Source organism: Hermetia illucens, chromosome 3 (genome assembly GCF_905115235.1).
Source record: "Hermetia illucens chromosome 3, iHerIll2.2.curated.20191125, whole genome shotgun sequence".
NCBI lineage: Eukaryota > Metazoa > Arthropoda > Insecta > Diptera > Stratiomyidae > Hermetia > Hermetia illucens.
This window is the reverse complement of record NC_051851.1, coordinates 174,586,590-174,604,546: the sequence shown is the minus strand read 5'-3', so window position 1 is coordinate 174,604,546 and position 17,957 is coordinate 174,586,590.

The window sequence follows — 17,957 nt, the reverse complement described above, 5'->3', positions numbered from 1 at the left end:
ATAGTAAAGTTTGGCACTTAATCGCAGGAAGCTCTTCCAGTTCAATGTCCTGTCATGAAACTAAACAGGTCTTCAGCTTATAATAATGCCTAACCACGCTTTCTACTCAGCTTTTACAACAGATATCTGGCGATAAAGAGTTAATGCTACGGCTCCTTCGTACCACTCCTACTTCTTGCTAGGAGTATCAAGGGACACGTCTGTTTATCTGTGTGTCTACTTTTCCTTTGTGTTTTTGAGGAAATAGAAATCTTCAAAAGTCACCGGCCTGGACCTGCGATTCCTCTCCACTACGATATAGTATTACATCACGAGGCGGAGTGAGCTCACTCTAGCTTGGCATCCTTTATTCTATACGCAGCGTTTGTAACCCTCCTCCTATTCCTTTCTCTGCCCTGAAGTTGAGTGCATCCCTATTTTTCTGGTATGGATTTTTGCACGAATTTTGGATAGTGGAAGAATTCATGCTCTCAGCTTTATAGCACTCAATAAGGATCAGGTGACGTATCCAGTTTAACCACTTCATGATGCTGGGGGACAGCCTACTGCCCTTTCTGTTAATTGCATTTTCAGCAAACCTTATAACAAATTGGATGGTTGATATGCTCCTTTGCTGCCAACCATCAGGAGCAATCTGGTGCATATTACTTGCTGTAGCGTTTTCCTTATAAGATCCAAAAGACAAATGGATCTGCAGGAGAATGGCTCAGATGTAGGTTTACCAAGATTAGCAGCAGCAAAAAATATCCCTTCGGACATGCACACTTCAAATAACTGAGCGAAAACCTATGATCTTAAATTTACTGTAAGCTTAAGGACGTTATCCGCCATGCTTGCTAGCCTTGCAGGCTTTGAACAGCTCATCTCTGGTTATTGCTGAAATTGCCTTCATATCCAGAAATCACTGGAAGCAGTCAGTGTACCTCTTGTGTCGGGGACAACTCCTGGGTGATTTTCAGCAACAGAGTAGGACAAGTGGATCTGTGGAAATGAATGGTCCCGTAATCACGATTGTATATGCGCTCTACATCCACCTCCCGGCAGAATCCCTTAAAGTATTCCCTCTTGCTCCACTGGACGTGCTATTTTTGCCCCTGATCGATCCTGTCTGCCCTCTGAGCCATCATCTGGCTGGTAGGCTGGTTGAAGGCTGACCTCGTACTGTTCCACCAGCAGTTAGGTCTTTTACTGGGCAATGAACATCTCCATGGCATGCATGAGTCTTCATGTCTTTCTCGGTTTCGGGCATACTGGTTCTCTGCTCTGTGGTTCCCCATAGTTTACAGAAAATAATGATGAAAGACATATGCTGCATCAGTGCAGGGCTGACAAAGACCAGATTCAAAATCGAGCCAGACGCCTCTTTTCGAAAGGAATTCACATCACCTTCTATCAAGAACAAGATTGTCAAGCATTTTCTCGAATCCAGACTCATGGTTCATTGTATGGTTTGCGACTGTACGCCCATATCGCCGCTCCATGTTTATGTAGGGCTCACGTGTGTCTGTGTGTATGAGGTGGGGAAGAAGTAAAGCCCCAGAGCACTCGGACCCTAGTGAGCCATTGTATTCGATTTCACTCCATTCGCCATCCACTTTATGGTGGACCGGACCAATTGGGAAGAAACTTTCTCTCACTGCTTTGCCCCCCCCCCCTTTCTATTGTGGACTAGCACCCAAATTTGTCCAAAAAAAGTATTTACTGATTCGTCCAGAGCACAGGCAACTCGTCAGACCATGCCTCGAAACTGTTGTGGGATTCAGGACTCCCTCATATCAAGAGCCGACAGAGGCGACTTACGGGTTCCGTACCAGGGCATAGGTAATTCATCAGAGGAGACCTCAATTCCTGCCCTGGGAGCAGCGTGACCGAAGCGGTTCACAAGTGTTACAGGCTCCTTTTTATTATTCGCAAAAGACAACCTAGGTGCGAATTATATCGATAGTAAATCTGCCCACACTTCAGACCAAAGAGGAGTCCTAGGTTTATGGACTGTGCCCCGTTGGGAAACCGTAAGCTGTCTTCGTCGTCTCTCGATGTTTGATACTTAGCCGCTAAGCCCGGAAAGAGGAGTCCGCGGATGACCGGTGACCGATGCTTCTAAGTAACAATTTTACTACCATATACCGCATGGTGAAAGAGCTTGCATATATTTGTAAGCGTTTCAATGTTAGGGGCGTTAACAGTCGATTTTTTATCCACGATGATGTATAACTGATAAATTACCTTTGTCATCAACGTATTCAAACGAGTCCATTCGCTGGCCTTCGTGCGGAGCTGTCCATCGCAGCCTCTGCGAAGGCACTACCTCCACCCATTAAAAAATCCTAAAATTTGGAATCTTTCCCAATGAGGGAAAGAAAGAGGTGATCGTCAAGATTCGAGGAGGGACAGGTCCCGATTGCGATAATCGGAGAGGTATTTGCATGGCTCCTGTGGTTGAGAAGTTATTAACTAAAATACTGTTCCATCAGCTCTTCATCGATTTCAGGGAATTTTCCGACAGCCTGAACAAAAAGTGTATGTGGAACGCACAGGGGGGGGGGGGGGGGGGCATTCCAGAAAAAAAAGTGGCTATCATCAGAGCAATATATGCTGGAGCAAAATATCACTTGTTGCATCGAGATAGAATCTCAGGAAATTTGAAGTCCAACGCGGAGTCCGTGAAGATTGTCACCGATAGTTTTTTCGATGGACAGCAAATGGGTCGCCCTAGAATTACATGGTCAAGAACGGTGCCGAAGGAGTGTCAGCTTCGCGGAAAGTCACGGGGGGAGCTAAAACATATTGCCGGGAACAGATAACGATGGTGCGTGTGGTGACGGCCAGTTAGCACCCTGCTATCCTTACAAAAAAAAAAGTTGATTTCCAGCCGGAGATTAGGACATTTGATCTGTGGAGGTAGACCACATCTAAGTCCACCCATTTCCCCACGAGTTTGCCTCCGGCAGCGTCTAATGAGTTACCTCTGCCCTGGATGAAACCATTAGTCCCTATTTTTCAGTTCTATTTAATTCCATTAAATATTAGCTGATGGGAGATGCCTATTACATTTCGAAGAGATCGTTGGACGAACTGAGAATGTGCAGGCAGCTGCCTGGAGAAGAAATAGAAGAGTACGGACACAAAATGTGATTAGCATGAAGTATCCTCGTGGTAATGAAGGACTAAAGAGAGAAATGCTGGTACAAAAAAACCATTTAGTGGGTAGAAGCTGGGCGACAGTTGTGAGCTTTTGGATGTTTCGCGGTTCGAAGACCAGTCATTGGGGCACTTTCCCGGGTGTAATTGGGAGGCTACCAATAGAGTCCCTTACGGGAGTACGTTGTATACGACTGGGGTGAAGTACCATCCACCCAGGGAGCTAGTATCGAATAATGTCCCCGGTAATATCAGCTTTTCTCCCATCCGCTCTTCTCGCATCTTCTCCATTCCCTCTACTATGTCGGAAGCACAGTATTACGTAATACCGCCGGCGCAAAATCGACTTTGGTCTGACGCGGAACCCCGGGATCCTCGCAATTAGCCCCGGTCCACCCACTGGTAGGGCAGAAAAAATATGGACTGTTTCAACTGTTGCCATACGTAGGGACAATGCTGTCGACAGGAATTTTCCCCGGTCGCCCCAGCAGGGTCGACGTAGCGTGAACTTTGTGGGGCTTCAAGATGATGTTGATAGGCAGAAGAGCCGAGAGAATGGGCTGGCGCTATATTGTAACTCCTGTGCTACGCGAGATCACGGTCCTTCGAATTGTTTGCGAAAGTATCTGGCACCACAGAGTCAACCAAAAAACAAAGAAGGGAAGATAAAAAACCCTAGACACGTATAAAGGTCGAGTAAAATTAGGTACAGGATACTACCCTTTTGTAATTTTAATGTAAATAGAGACCAGGGATCCCTTTTGTACGATGCAGGTAGGAACTTTCTATGGGGTCGGGCAATTATTGATTGGGTTGTTGAAATTTTACGGTCTTGAATGAAGCGCTCTAACATGCTTCAAGGCCCTGATCCAATATGGATTGTTGGGCCAACGATTATTATTATTATCGTTGGAATTTCGGTAGGGAGAGGTAAGAAGGAGTACATCCAGTATTGAAGGGGCTATATGTTGAGAATAAGGAAACCATGTCAGAAAGTACCAGAATAGCGAGGGAGAGGGTGTGGGAGAGAGAAGAAGAGCATAACAGTTTAGTTTCAGGACTCGGGAACTGGAAAAGTTACATACTAGGGCAATCAGAACAAGTAGATATTAAATATTAGGTGAAGATGGCTTTACGGTTTCTTGGTAGGGCAAAGCCAATTTGTTAGACGCTGCCCCTGCCGTTAAATGGTCCCTCATTTAATTCGCAGAACACGACATGACTGGAAGCTTTGGTCCAAAGCATGGTCGGGTTTACGCTCAATATAATTAGTGTCAAGTCGTATTTTGCGAATTATATAAAAGAGCATTTGACATCTGCGAACCGCTTCGGTCACGCTGCTCGCAGGGCAGATTTGTGGCCTCTGCCTCTGCTCTGGTAAGAAACCATAAAACCATTTTCGCCCAATATTCTTTAAGTTTGGGTACTAAGCCCTAAACCAGGGGTCCGTGAACCAAAAAAGGGGATGTAAGTTGTTCCTCATTTGGTCCGGTACGACATCAGGTGGATGCAGACTTAAGATTCCTCGATCCTTAAACAAGAAAAAGTGAATATTAGGTTATGTCCTGAAGAGGAAAGCATCTTGGAATTATCCATATCATTTAAAGAGTCCCGGATTTGGCTTCAGCAAGAAGTGGTTCTGGGCATATCTTTAAGTAATACCATAGTGAAACCCCGGAATGGGACTGTATTCGTTGGACTCATAAACGTGAATGAGGAGGAAATTAATTTTCAGGATTTGGGGGAGGGGGGGAGGACTTGCATTTAGGCATTTGTTAGACTATAAACTTTGACGATCGAAGGAGAGAAGGAACTAACAAGTTATCACAAGTAGGTTTGGGCAGTTAAAGGAGGTGCTCGATAATGATATATTCCTGATTCCTAGGGATAAGTTACCATTTACGTAGGTGAAAACTTTATCGATCCCTCTGTTGCTGGGTGCAATGCCCACGAATAAACCTTAGTACCGGATACCGCAAGCTCATCTGAATGAATGCAAGCGGCAAATAAAGCAACTTTTGGAGGACGACATAAATGAGCGTCGGTACAACTCCCCATTTATTCTGGTACCGTGTCGATTCCAAGATCTGCATACCAAAGTTTTACCTATGTCGTACCCGCTACCGCAAGTTGATAATATCCTGGATGAACTTGGAAATTCAAGACATTTTTATACCCTTGACTTTGCGGGTAAAATTGCAATCAGTTTTATGTATCAGTACTTATAATTTAAATGGTTACCTTTCAGTATTAAAACCGCACCGGCATCAGTCTTTACTGAATCAAGCCCTAGGCAGGGTTAGAGGGTATAAAGTCCTTGGTATACCTGGATGATGTGGTTGTATTTGCTAAAAACTGATGAGCCACAACCCTCCTTTTTCCGCACGACTTTGTTAACGATGGTATTGTCACTTATATTACTTGCCATACTGTTGAGGGAACGGGTTTTGATTTTTACTTAAACTCTCTTTCATCTTAATGCCACTTACTATGATTTTAAGGCTCTTACTATGTTTCTATTGGCCTATTTTCTGTGTTCTTGATGTGTTATTTTTTTTAACTACTCTTTCAGCTCAGGAAGCTCCCCTGACTTCTATCTTTTGGCGCTCTTATCTATAGAAGACAACTTGGAATCGAAAATCTTCCTCTGAATTGGCCCTTCTGTAGTCCTGCCTCTTACACTCTCTCCCTCTCTACTGCTCTCTTTTTGGCGCATATTTTACGTTTTGTTATGCATGTTCTTAGTAAAGTGCAACTTCTTCTAGCTCATGCCATGATAAATTATCCACCAGTGAAGCCCACAGTCCGCTTGTTCACTTTTAGAAGCGATGTTGGTCCAAGCACCAGAGATGTCAAAATATCTGCCTGTGCATACTGTTACATTGAGAGTCCAGATTTTGATCACTTTGGCACCAAACACGGTCACCAAGGCTATCAATCAACCAAACTCTCCTAACAGGTTTGCCAGTCGCGAACACCGAATGCGCGAGATAATATATGGAACCGGACGGCACGTGCTGGAGCCAACCCCAATGCTAGCAGTTCGGTGAGATATGGATCAGGGTTCTTAGTTCTCACATATTATCTCCCTGTCAGGATACAGAGATTTAACCGCGTGCCTTGACTCAGGAGTTAACAAAACTAAACCCACCCGGGGTAAACTACTCTATTAGAGACGTGAAGTCTCGGGGCGGAATGATACCACCGAAAGTTTCAATTCTCCAATGACGAAGACATTCGAAGGCCAACCGCCGACCAAGTAGATTAATCAGCCCAAGGGAAATACTAGAATAGGTTTAGGAAAACTCTACGTTCTGTGAGGAATCTGCCCGAAGTCGCAGACCTAAATCCCTCCCAAACTAGGGATGGGGTGACGGCACGGCCATCCTCCCAACTTCGACTAGTCCGGTCGAAACTCAAAGCCACAATTCAAACCAAACACCCACAAAGTCAAAAAAACGCATAAATGAGCTTTAATTTTAATCTATTGAATCATTAATTAGAGCTAACTCCTCAGCAAACATTTAAAAGGTGGAGCTCCTGAGTTTCGGATGGGCAAGTGAATGAACAACGCCCATTCTACTTCTTTCTACATCCTTGGCAATAGTTTCAGCCGACTATGCAAAGAAATCCGCTGAAGACCCCTGTTTTGAGCCTCAAGCTGGAACTTACAAAAGGATGTTCACCTGGTGACCAAAATCCTCCTACAAGCGGAGATTTATTGTCTCCTATTCTACCGCAACCAGCAACTCGCCTCTGATTACTGAAAGAATTGTCGTCAGATCCAGAGGTATCTGGAAGCCGTGGGTGCCCTATCTCTTGTTGTCGGAATAACCCCTGGATGATTTTCAACAAGAGGATAGGGCATGTGATCTGTTGCCTGAAGAGTCGTTAGCATTCCTTAATGGGTCGCTTACGATACGGGGGGTGGCGTCCTCTAGTTACCCGAGCAAGTAGTTCTGACCCCCTAGCTGGCATAACACCTGCGTCCTAGGTAGTAGTTTGTCGCTTAAGAGCGAATTGTGAATGATCGATACACCCTGGAACACACTGAGACTTGTCGATGGGATGATGTGTGTCTAGCTCTGCCAAGGTAGTAGTTGTATCGTGTATCAGGAGCCAGACCGTTCGGGACTCCGGTCGGGTAGAGTGCATTGAACCGGTTTTAGAAGATCGCGTTGCCCCGAGCGAACACTGATCCGTCAGTGAGTTCCGGGATCAGTTAAGCATAGGTCGGGTCCCACGGAACTCAGGTAGGAGCATTGTCCTTGACAGTACACCCGTCCCTGGCTATTGTGGCCCGCTCCTTTGTACGCTATGCGCTGGTAAAAACTTCAATGAAGTGCAAAAATGACAAAAATTCGGAGAGAGTTGGAGTGGAGAAAGAGCTGGCTGCGTTCGTACTCAGCACTAAAATGCGTCGCTAGCCCCAGCTTCTCACGAAGGACGCAGCAAGGACTGAAATACTCGATAAGACATCGAGATGCTCTAACACAGAAGAACGCTCGCAGAATAATGGGGCACCTAGAAGGGAGACGGCGACCCAGACAGTACCGTGCAGTACTGTTGCCGCGGAAAGCGGCACAGCCGAAATTGCTGAAACTGACCAGATGGCTTCGAATATAAGCCAAGTGCTGTCAACCGTTCTTGCGAAAACCGAGAAGGAAAGGCTTATCAAGAAAATCGCGAAAGTTGTGAAACGGTGAATGCGATTTGCGACGTTCCTGCAGAAAAACGTCCATAAAACGGTGAAAAACGGGCTGATCAAGCTGGAGGAGCTCTTGGACAGAATTTCGTAATACAGGCGAACATGGAGAGTAACAGAAGATGGGCGAAATGCAGAAGCAACCGCGCCCCCGCTGAGAACACCGCCAACGCCAAACGGATCGCAGATAGTTCGTTCAAGAGTGAAATGGGGAAAAAAGTAATAGGCAAAGAGGGGCACAAAATTAATAATTAAGGATGAAGCACCAAATGAAAAGGCAGGGAGACGAAAGGAGACTAGACCGCCAGCTAGAAGGCAAGACTTTTGTGGAAGTCCTCAACGCAATCCATTATAGGATCAAGCTCGAATATAACGGAGCGGAAGTATCTTCCATTCAGGAAACGACTGGTGGTGGAGTCCTCGTCGAATTAGGCTCGAGGACAACAGATAAAAGTACGTCCTGTGAAGCGATCAAGGGATTACTGGGAGAAGAGAAATCCAGGAACTTGACTGCCTAATAGAAAAGAACGAGGTAGGAGAGGCTACCAAGCGCGAATGTCCAGAGGTAACCAATGACGGAATTGGTAAAACTCGTTGTGGTGGAAGTTACGGAGCAATACGCGAGGAAGCTTCTTAACACCGGGAAAATCAGAATCGGCTGGGTGATAGGTAACATACGAATCCAAGCCGCCCCAACGAAATGTTGTAGATATTTGGATTATGGGCACTGGAGAGTAACATGCCTCAGATGCGGACAGGTAGGTCATAGGCTAATACCTGCAATGACAAGGAGAATTGCGTTATATGCAGGCATTGTGGTGCATCTGGTAAGAGCAAACTACAGGCTCGGGTGGTGTTCAGTCATCATAGCAGAACTGGAAAGAGCTACGACGCGATCAACATGATCTGACATATTCAGAATCACTACCATCTGGGTTCGGGATGGCACTCACCTTAGGGTTCTTGCCCCGGGCTGAGAGGACGGTTTTGTCTGGGTTTTTGGTTTGCTTGGAGGTAACGTGAGGTATTCCAGAAAACTTAGAGCGTTTGAGTGATAGTGGGATTCACTTTCCATGTGCACAGAATAGTTTGAACTTAATCTTGGTATTGAGTTAACTTCTTCAGTCTACTTCTACTTACCCTGCTTCTCTTTCCAAATTCGCAGCCATTCGGCCAAGTCAATGACCCAGAGAGAGAGCAAACAGATCTCATCAGCGTTGTCGAGGTGTTTGATGAAAGATGCTATCCTCTACTGAATTCCTCCACATCCTTCGGACAGGGCAGCATGAAGAATGTCACCGATAACAAGAAGAAATAATATAGGTGACAGGATGCAATCCTGGTGGACTCCGCGTTGGACCTTAAAATTTTCCGAGATTTTACCTCGATGCAGCACGTAGCATTTTGTGCCATCATATGTCACTCTCGCTCTAGTGGAATACCCTCCTGCGTAAAGCGCTCCAGATACACTCCCTGGCACGCTGCCTGCTCTCTGAGCAGGTAGATGTCCTTTCAATTGGCACACCCAAAACCGGTGCCCTTCTTTGAAACCTTGACAATCGTCCCCTTCTTCCATTCTCAGGGAGATATCTCGGATTACCAAGATTTCTGTACCCATGGAAGAAGCAGATCTCCAGTACCTGCCGGTGCAGCGATAAAGAACTTTGTGGGGAGACCGTCAAGCCCATCGGCTTTACTCCGTTTGAGTGCATTGAAACCCAAAATGATTCCTCTTCTACTTGGAAGAGGAGTCCGCATCCGCATGTTAAGGTGACGGCCGTCCACAAGGGGAGGAACTTCAATAAAGATGAAGGTTGCATTAAAATAATATGGATGCAAACTACTAGAGTAGAACTGTGTCATACCTGCGTGCTCCATACATTATTTCAAACGTTACAGAACCTTCTATATAAATTCTTTCGCCGAAGAAGCTTTCAGATTAATGGTCGTCCCCCGAAAGCATCCTTCAAATGCGGACAGAAAAAATAATCACAGGGGAACCAATGCATTTCCTATATTTCATTTTCCCATTAAAGTCACTTGTCCTACAGAACGGAGATCTCTCTGGTGGGGATATTCTGTCTTTTGTTTGGCTAGACACCATACTGTCACACCAAAGCTGCTAGTAGTAGGTGGCATTCAGCATATGGCAAAGTTACAAAATAGGGTAAAGAAAATTTTGAAATCAAAATGCTTCTTTAGGGTTTTGGTATATTGTTGCACATTTTCCTCAAAAGTTCCTTGAGTGTAGAGGGGGTGGGGGTGTGGTGACACCTCTACACTCTGACCGCAGTCGTCCATTGTACTCGATGCAACCTCTGATGGAATATCCAGAATTCGTTTGAATTTCGTAAGATTCCCTTTTCCGAACAGATGCCCAGCTAAATGAGACGATACCAGATTTTCGACGCAGGCTTGATGCTCTGGGGGATCTATCATGGGCACAGAGGGGCGAATCCCAGTCCGGGGCGACTTTAATGCCAGGACACTTGAATGGAGTATGTCTCAGCTAGACCCCAGAGGGAAACGAATTCTCGAAACAGCGGCGAGAATGTATAGCTATAAACCCTGGATCCGCCCCAACGTTTCGGTTCCCAGGCTGCAAGGGAAGCATTCCCGGCGTAACCTTTGCATCGGAATCACTGCTATCGCTGGTAGACAGGTGGCGAGTTCTGGAAGATTTTCGGCAAGCGAACATTAATATATTACCTTCGGTGGACGGCGGATATTGCGAAGCACCTGAATGATTGTCACAAACTCTAACACCTGACGTAACCCCTAAATGATGGGAAAGAGGATGTACCATAATCGCAGAGTACAGATCAGCCAAAAGGAGGCTCCAGGGGACAATAAACAGAAGCAAAGCTCGCTGCTGGCGACTTTGTCGATGAGGTGAATGGGGGTCCGTGAAGATTCGGTTACAAACTGGTAACCCAAAAAATTGGGGCCCTGCAGAAACCCTGTTGACTTAAGGTAAAACAGATGGACCGCATTGTACGGGAACTATTCCCTGCGCATTTCGTACTGGATGACTCTGGAGAGCGGCAAGAACTGTCCACTATTCTCTATAGAAGAGTTGGAAAAGGCAGTTCTCTCTATGAAAAACAAGAAGGCCGATGGCATCCCAGTAGAGGTAAACTAACAGGTGTTCCAATTTCGGCCAGACCTACTGCTTGGCCAGACCTACTGCTTGACCAGACCTACTGCTTGGCCAGACCTACTGTGGGGAGAGTTCAGCCTAAATTAGAAAATACTTCAGCCCAAATATTCCAATTATTCAATGAATGGTGTCATCTTTATATCCACAAGTTTTCCAATTTATCTAGATACATTCCATGAACCGACAAGTAAGCAGCTGTTCAATGTGTTCTTTAGCACTGAGGCTTGTGCGAGTTCCAAACAGAATAGTGACTGCCTCATGTTTGGCACATATGACTTCAGCGGGCTATGAACTAACCACAATGGGGTAGTGCCGCTAGCAACGCTGGAATCCCCGAACCAAAGGTACTCTACATCCGAAGGCACAGAGAGACTATGGTTACCTCCATTTCCTGGGGAGAGTCGCTTCATTTAGTTCAGAATAGTGTTACCAGGGGATCACTTAATTGAGACGATTCCAAAAGGGACACGCAGGTCCAGCATTAGTTGAATGGAATCGGGACGTAATGGAATCGAATGTTATCTAAAAAGTTCAAATGGAGTCATCCAATAATCATTGAACCCTGGACTAGACACCATGTATGATACCAATAACTGCTCACCACAGAAACAAGGCTGGGCAGGAGATGTAATGGTCACGAATGGATAGTGTGTTTGGGTATGGGAGGGATGATAGCTTTACAGATTGGATGGGTTCGATCGGAGTCTATTAGGGTTAAATGTGCGTTCACTTCAAGTTGTTAAAGACTCCCGGCTGTAGTTGAGAATTTTAAGATAACTCAATTTCGTGTTTCAGATAGTTGAGTTTAGTCAATCATTCATTGATTGGAAATAGATGGATGGGCTTGAAAGTAGTTTGTTTGCTTCTTGAAAATAGGTTCGAGTTAGTAGCAAGCAAATTGGGGAAGTTTTCCATTAGAATGCATTACGAGCATTGTTGTAAGGTTCTGGGTCGATGTAATTGTTCAGAACTCTTTGAGAAATGATGTTTAGGTCATGCAAGTCAGCCAACCATTTGCTGGGTAACGAGAATTTATTCCGAGAAGAGTTTTAATGTGGGTTCAGAAATCACACAATGATTACTCAGGCAACCATTATAGAAACTTGAACAATTTACCTTAAACAACTTAAATCCCATTCCTTCCACTAGATATACTGGCATTTCGCTCAGATACAACACTAGACACAAAGATAGACGGCATCCTGCTACGTGCACAAATATTTAGAATGCATCCTGAATTATTCAAAGAAATGACTCAATAAATTTACGGAAGAGGTGCCTCCATTTGTAGGAAGCCATCGAGAAGATGCAGAATGTATAATATCTATCGGATGCTTACTTTTTCTTCGTTCCTGAACTACTAGTTGCATTAAATATGTAGTACGGACGATTTACAGTGGCTGGGATTCGACTGAATGTTGCAGGGTGGTTTGTTTCCACAATTGACTGTTTTAAGGGATGAAATGTTGAAGGATTAAATTGAGTTTTAATTGATGATGGAATGGTCACAGGCCCATGTTGGATTACTGTTTGGTTGGGCTAAATGGAATCAACTAAGTATGTGTATTGAGTTCCAGTGAATGTCAATCTCTTCCTGCATCCGTTTTGAATCCATGCACCCTGCACGAAGAACAATCCAAGAAAGGAGACTGTGGTGTCGAAATTCCAGCAATACTCACCCTTCAGACGGTATCCACCTTTCAGCCCCCCTCCCTTCCAGCGAAAGGTTCGTCTACCGGTCCACGAGGAGTGGATATGTATAAAATGTTTCTTCCTTTGCCACCTGTCCAATATTCATTCGCTTCGAAACCGATGGAAGCAAACAAATGGATATCGGCTTTCAGAGGCATTCGTGGCCACAGATAGGATTAAAATGGGATCGTCTGAAGCGTGTTCTGGCATTTCCACCGAAAAATGCTGCCTCGTCTCCTTGGGAGTAACAAGTTATGGTCGGGTCTAGGCTCCATGGATTACAAGGTCTTAGCTATAGTAACAGCTAGTTCCGTTCAATGTCGTCTACCCTCACTAGACCGGGGCAGGGACATTTATATTTACTTCACTCATGCCGGAATTCATGAAGATTTTATATTCCAGTAAAGTATGCTTTCATGTTTCGTCACATTTTCATAATTTATTCAGTTATCCGTGGGATACATGTATCCTTAGGGTCGTCGTCGTCGTATAATTCTTCGCCGTCCTCTTTACTGAGTATCCTTTTTGCGTACGAGTACAAGAAAGGAGTGGCAAAGACGATATCCAGGACGATATCAGGACAACAAGCAGGGTTCGATGCAGAAAATATTGATTTGGCTATTTTTGATATTTAAGAAAGAATAAATTCAAGAATTTCATAGAAATTTTTGGAATAGAGCAAGGAAAAGGATATTAGAATGATAATGGGGTGTCATCGGCCCAGACTAAGTATTATAGATGGGAATTTATAGGGTGGAGAATGACTTTATTTATGTTGATAGGACAAGGCAAGATTGGGCGCAACTTTATAATTTGATGAAATGTAAGATTTATGAAGGTTTAAGGCGAAAGGGTTTATAGATGGTGATTTGCAGGAGATTAGTGAACTGATTGCTGTGATGTTATTAGTTGATTAATTGATGGGAAACGTGGGCAAAGGATTTGACTTCATGAGGATGTATTAGGTACGTGAGTGAAAGTCAGGGAAAATACATCAAATTAAACCTTTAACCAATTTTCAGATTTGACATCTCATGCCTGTCCTTTGTCCTGCGTCGTATCATTTAGACCTGTAACCGATAGAACCCTACTTCCAAGTACTTCAACATGGCATCTGGTATTAAATATTCTCCCAGGTGCCTGAGCCTATTTTGCGCGAAAGCCGGACACTGTCCCAGAACAGGTGTGCAGGTTTCATCACTCTCCTCACAGAATCTACAGACAGTGTCTGTAGACATCTCTAACTTCCCCAGATGATAATTGAGACTGCAGTGACCATTAAGTATCCCCACTATAATCCAGAGACTCTTCTTGATGAAGTTTAAAAAATCTTTCGAGCGCTTGGGTTCTTGTCCCCCAATGAGCACCCTGGACTGTTCCATTCCTAGGAAGTTCGCCTAATAAAGTTCCTTCAGCCGTTCCTATTCGTTTTCCAATGTCGTGGCCATGAACCCGTTTCTGACTCCACAGAATGGCACTGGCCTGTATAGCTGCTCCTTTCCTGGCCAGTTCGTCCACTGCTTCATTGCCTTGTAACTCAGTGTGGCCTGGAACCCAGAGACTCTCCACACCTTATTGAGCGAACCGGGCGTGTATATGGTAATGCCCTAACAGAGTTAGGGCATTACCATATCAGTTTGGAATTTACCTGGTAGGACCGAAGTGCCTCAACAACCGCTTGGCTGCCGGTTTGAATAGCAATTCTCTACCCGTATAGTTCCTTTCGAGGTTAAAGGGGGCATATCTGTCTATGGCGTATATTTCCGCTTGAAATATGCGATTGGTTCAAAGTGCGTTTTCCTTGGACCAATGATCCCGACACCTTCTCCCTCTATTGTAAGGGATCCGTCAGTGTACGAGGTCATCAGTTGCTGATTTGAGTCTTTTGTTTATGCTATGCTGTCTCAGTTTGCCCTGTTGCTCCAACGTGTTTCAAACTTCTTATCGAAGTGAATCCTTTTTGTCGTGTCATCGCTTGGTACATTCTAGTAATTGAGGATGTTGTTTAGAATGAATATCAATTTTCTTTCGATTTAGGTAGCTCCCCGCCTCACTGGTACTCCCGGACATTCTGAAAATCGCCCTCCTTGCCTAAATCTGTATGTGCAGATGGAGAGGAGTTAATTCCAGAAAGACCTCCAGGGATGCCTTTGGGCATGTCCTCATTGGCTCTCTGATGCGCAGGCAAACCAGTCTTTGAAGTTTGTGTAACTCCCGGGCTTGTGTGCTGAGTTCAGTTTTTTCTGCCCAAATTACCTCCCCATAGGTAATCAATCATTCGCCTTATTATTGTAGTGTATATCCAAAGTAGTATCTCTGACGTCTGATATCTTGATCTTAGACGTACCCTTGCTCGACGTTGACTTGTGAGCGGGGACATTTTTGGGTGCGGTCTTCGCAGTAAACTAATATTGGCCTTGTCTCCACTACTTGACCTCTTCTCCTTTCTTTGGTGTAGTCACCTGGCTCTCAATGTTGCGGAGATTTATCTCCGCCTGATGGGCTTTTTGGGCTTTTTTGTGTCTCTATTTTTTGTACTCATAGGCGACCAGATATCAGTGAGCTGGGGAGGGTGTGTCTTTCAACTCCTCAATCTAGATCTGTAGCGTTCGTTTTGTTAATGGTAGGGTTACCTCGTACTCAATGTATGACCTATGTCCACTACAGGAGCGAAGTTCTTCATTTGACAATATCTCAGGTCAGATTACCCCGATGGTATGGCGGATACAGGTCATAAAACGGGGTGGGAGCATTTCCCATATACTGCTTCCATACGGTACCACAACAAGGACGTTGGCGAAGAACAACTTCAGTTTTATGTTGGTGTTGAGATGCTTGCATTTCCTGATTTCGAATGAAACAGCAAAGGCGGATTTAGCGCTGTTAATTTGTCGAGTGACATTAAGTTCCGGTTGACAACTCTACCCAGGTATTCAAATTGCTTAACACCTCAATTTTTCTGCCTATTAAATCAAGTAGAGAGAGTGCGATAACCAGTCAGACTAAGGAACTTGGTTTGTTGGATGCATGACTTTAGCTACGACCTTCGCGGCAGCAGGAAGCACACAAATACCCTTTCAGTTATCGCGGTGCCCGTCTTTGGAATCCTCCCCTTCTTTCACTTATTGGGAAACGTCCCAGATTCGCAGAATTTATGAATCTGTCATATCATCCACAGGGTGTGGAACTTTAATGGATGTTATACGATTCAGGATCATGGTGAACTTCCCGCGCTCCCGGCTTACAATCAATTGCTTTTTTAGGATGCGGTAAATCATTGCCATTTGCAACCATTTTTCTTCTTCCCTAACCAATGCAATGCTGGAATTCTTTTTGCCACGGGGTACACTACGCTGAATTTTTGATACCTTTCTATGGTAACCGAGTTCCATTAAGCAACGAAACTTGAAGCTCCTTACGTTCATTGATCCAGCTCGACGATTCCGCACACAACCAGGTCTAGTAGCGTCCTTTTGTGACCTGGCCAACAACTTGAGTCTCTATGAGCTGAATATATGGAATAACGTATTTCAACTCGGAGCGCATATCGCTTAAATACGGCAGGAGTTTCGGATAGCTTTCGAAACCGCTAGTATAACCGCCGAACCAGTATTTAGAATTTTAGAATTAGACCCATATTGCTGTGACAAATTCAATAACTGCCCGTAGGACCCGGATATTGTAGATTAACCTATACAGTTAATACTTATTTATGTAAAGTGTCTAATGAACAGGTGTCAAAGGATCACATAAAAGAAGAAACCATTCGCTATCGATATGGGATTGCTCCAATCCTAAAGAAATTGCGAGAGAGGCGTCCTCGATGATATGGGCATGTACTTCATGCTGATGAAAACTCACTTGCCAAGATTAGTCTCAATATCTAAGGGAAACGTCCTAAACAGTGGCGGAAGCAACGTTGCCTTAATATGTTAGATTGTGATTTAAGGGTCCCTTGACTCCATCTAGATCAGGCATTTGACTAAGTAAAATGGCGCAACCATCACGAGTGGCATTTCGCGGTATAATCTGACCATGTCGGCCTTGGACACCATAAGTGAGAACTCCGAGATCATCCGCTTGCTGCGGTTGACCGTCAGTCATAATTTCCAGGTTGACCGATTCCTCAGACGCACAGTTAGACAAGTTGCTCACTGGCTTCGCACTCAGCAACCGACGTCCCTCGCGGCTACTACGCCACATGCGCCCACTCGTGAGCACGTGCATAGTAGACGACATCATTAGGGTCAAATTGCTGGACGTTACGTTTACGACCGCACCACGAACATACGCTTCCTAGTCGCCTCAAGCTCGGTTCTTTCCATCGTCCTGAAGCGGTATGCAGATAAACCCCTTCAGAAGCATAACCTGACACAGTAAGCCGCCAACGAGCACCCATTTTGACTTTCAACACCCAGCAGCTCACCCTAGATCTCGAGCTACGCCGACCCTTCCACTAGCCGCTCACCACCGCCGATGTGCAGACGGACATTTTGGGAGCCGATGCTCTTTGTCACCACGGGCTTTTCATAGACCTGCGCTACAGACGACTTTTGGACGGGAGTACGAGTCTCTCCACGGCCCACTTCCGGACGTGCTTACCATCATCGCCGTACCCACACCATTGTTTCCCGACGGCCCCCTCAGCGACGCATATTCTGATATTCTCTTTAAGTACACCGGCCCATCTGGAGATTTGGCCTTGATTGCTGATCTACCGATTCATCACCAGATTGTCACCACGGGACCACGGTGAGTTTCACGATCGCGCCGCCTCCCTGGATAACGCCTTAAAGCCGCAAAGAATGAAATCGACCTCCTTCTTGAGCCCGGCTTGATTCGACCATCGTCAAGCCCATGGACCAGCCCCCTTCATCTAGAACCCAAGAGTCTCAGCAAGTAGCGGTTCATAGCCGATTATTGCGAACTCAACGCGCATACTCGACCGGATCATTACCTGCTGCCCATCATCAAGGACCTCCTCCATGATGCCTGCGGTCGGTTTTCGCGGTTATCGATGTAGAGAAAACCTTTTATCAGATCCCGATGGCCCCGGACGACATCTGCAAGATCGCGGTAACTACGCTCTTCGGCCTTTTTGAGTTTCTTGGCATGTAGCTGGGTCTGAACAACGCCAGGCAGACTATGCAGTGCACCATGAACCACCTCTTCAGAAAGTTCCCTTTCGTTCGGGCCTACCAGGAGGGCATCTTTGTCTTTTCCGACAGTCACGAACAGCATGAACGCCATCTGTGCCAG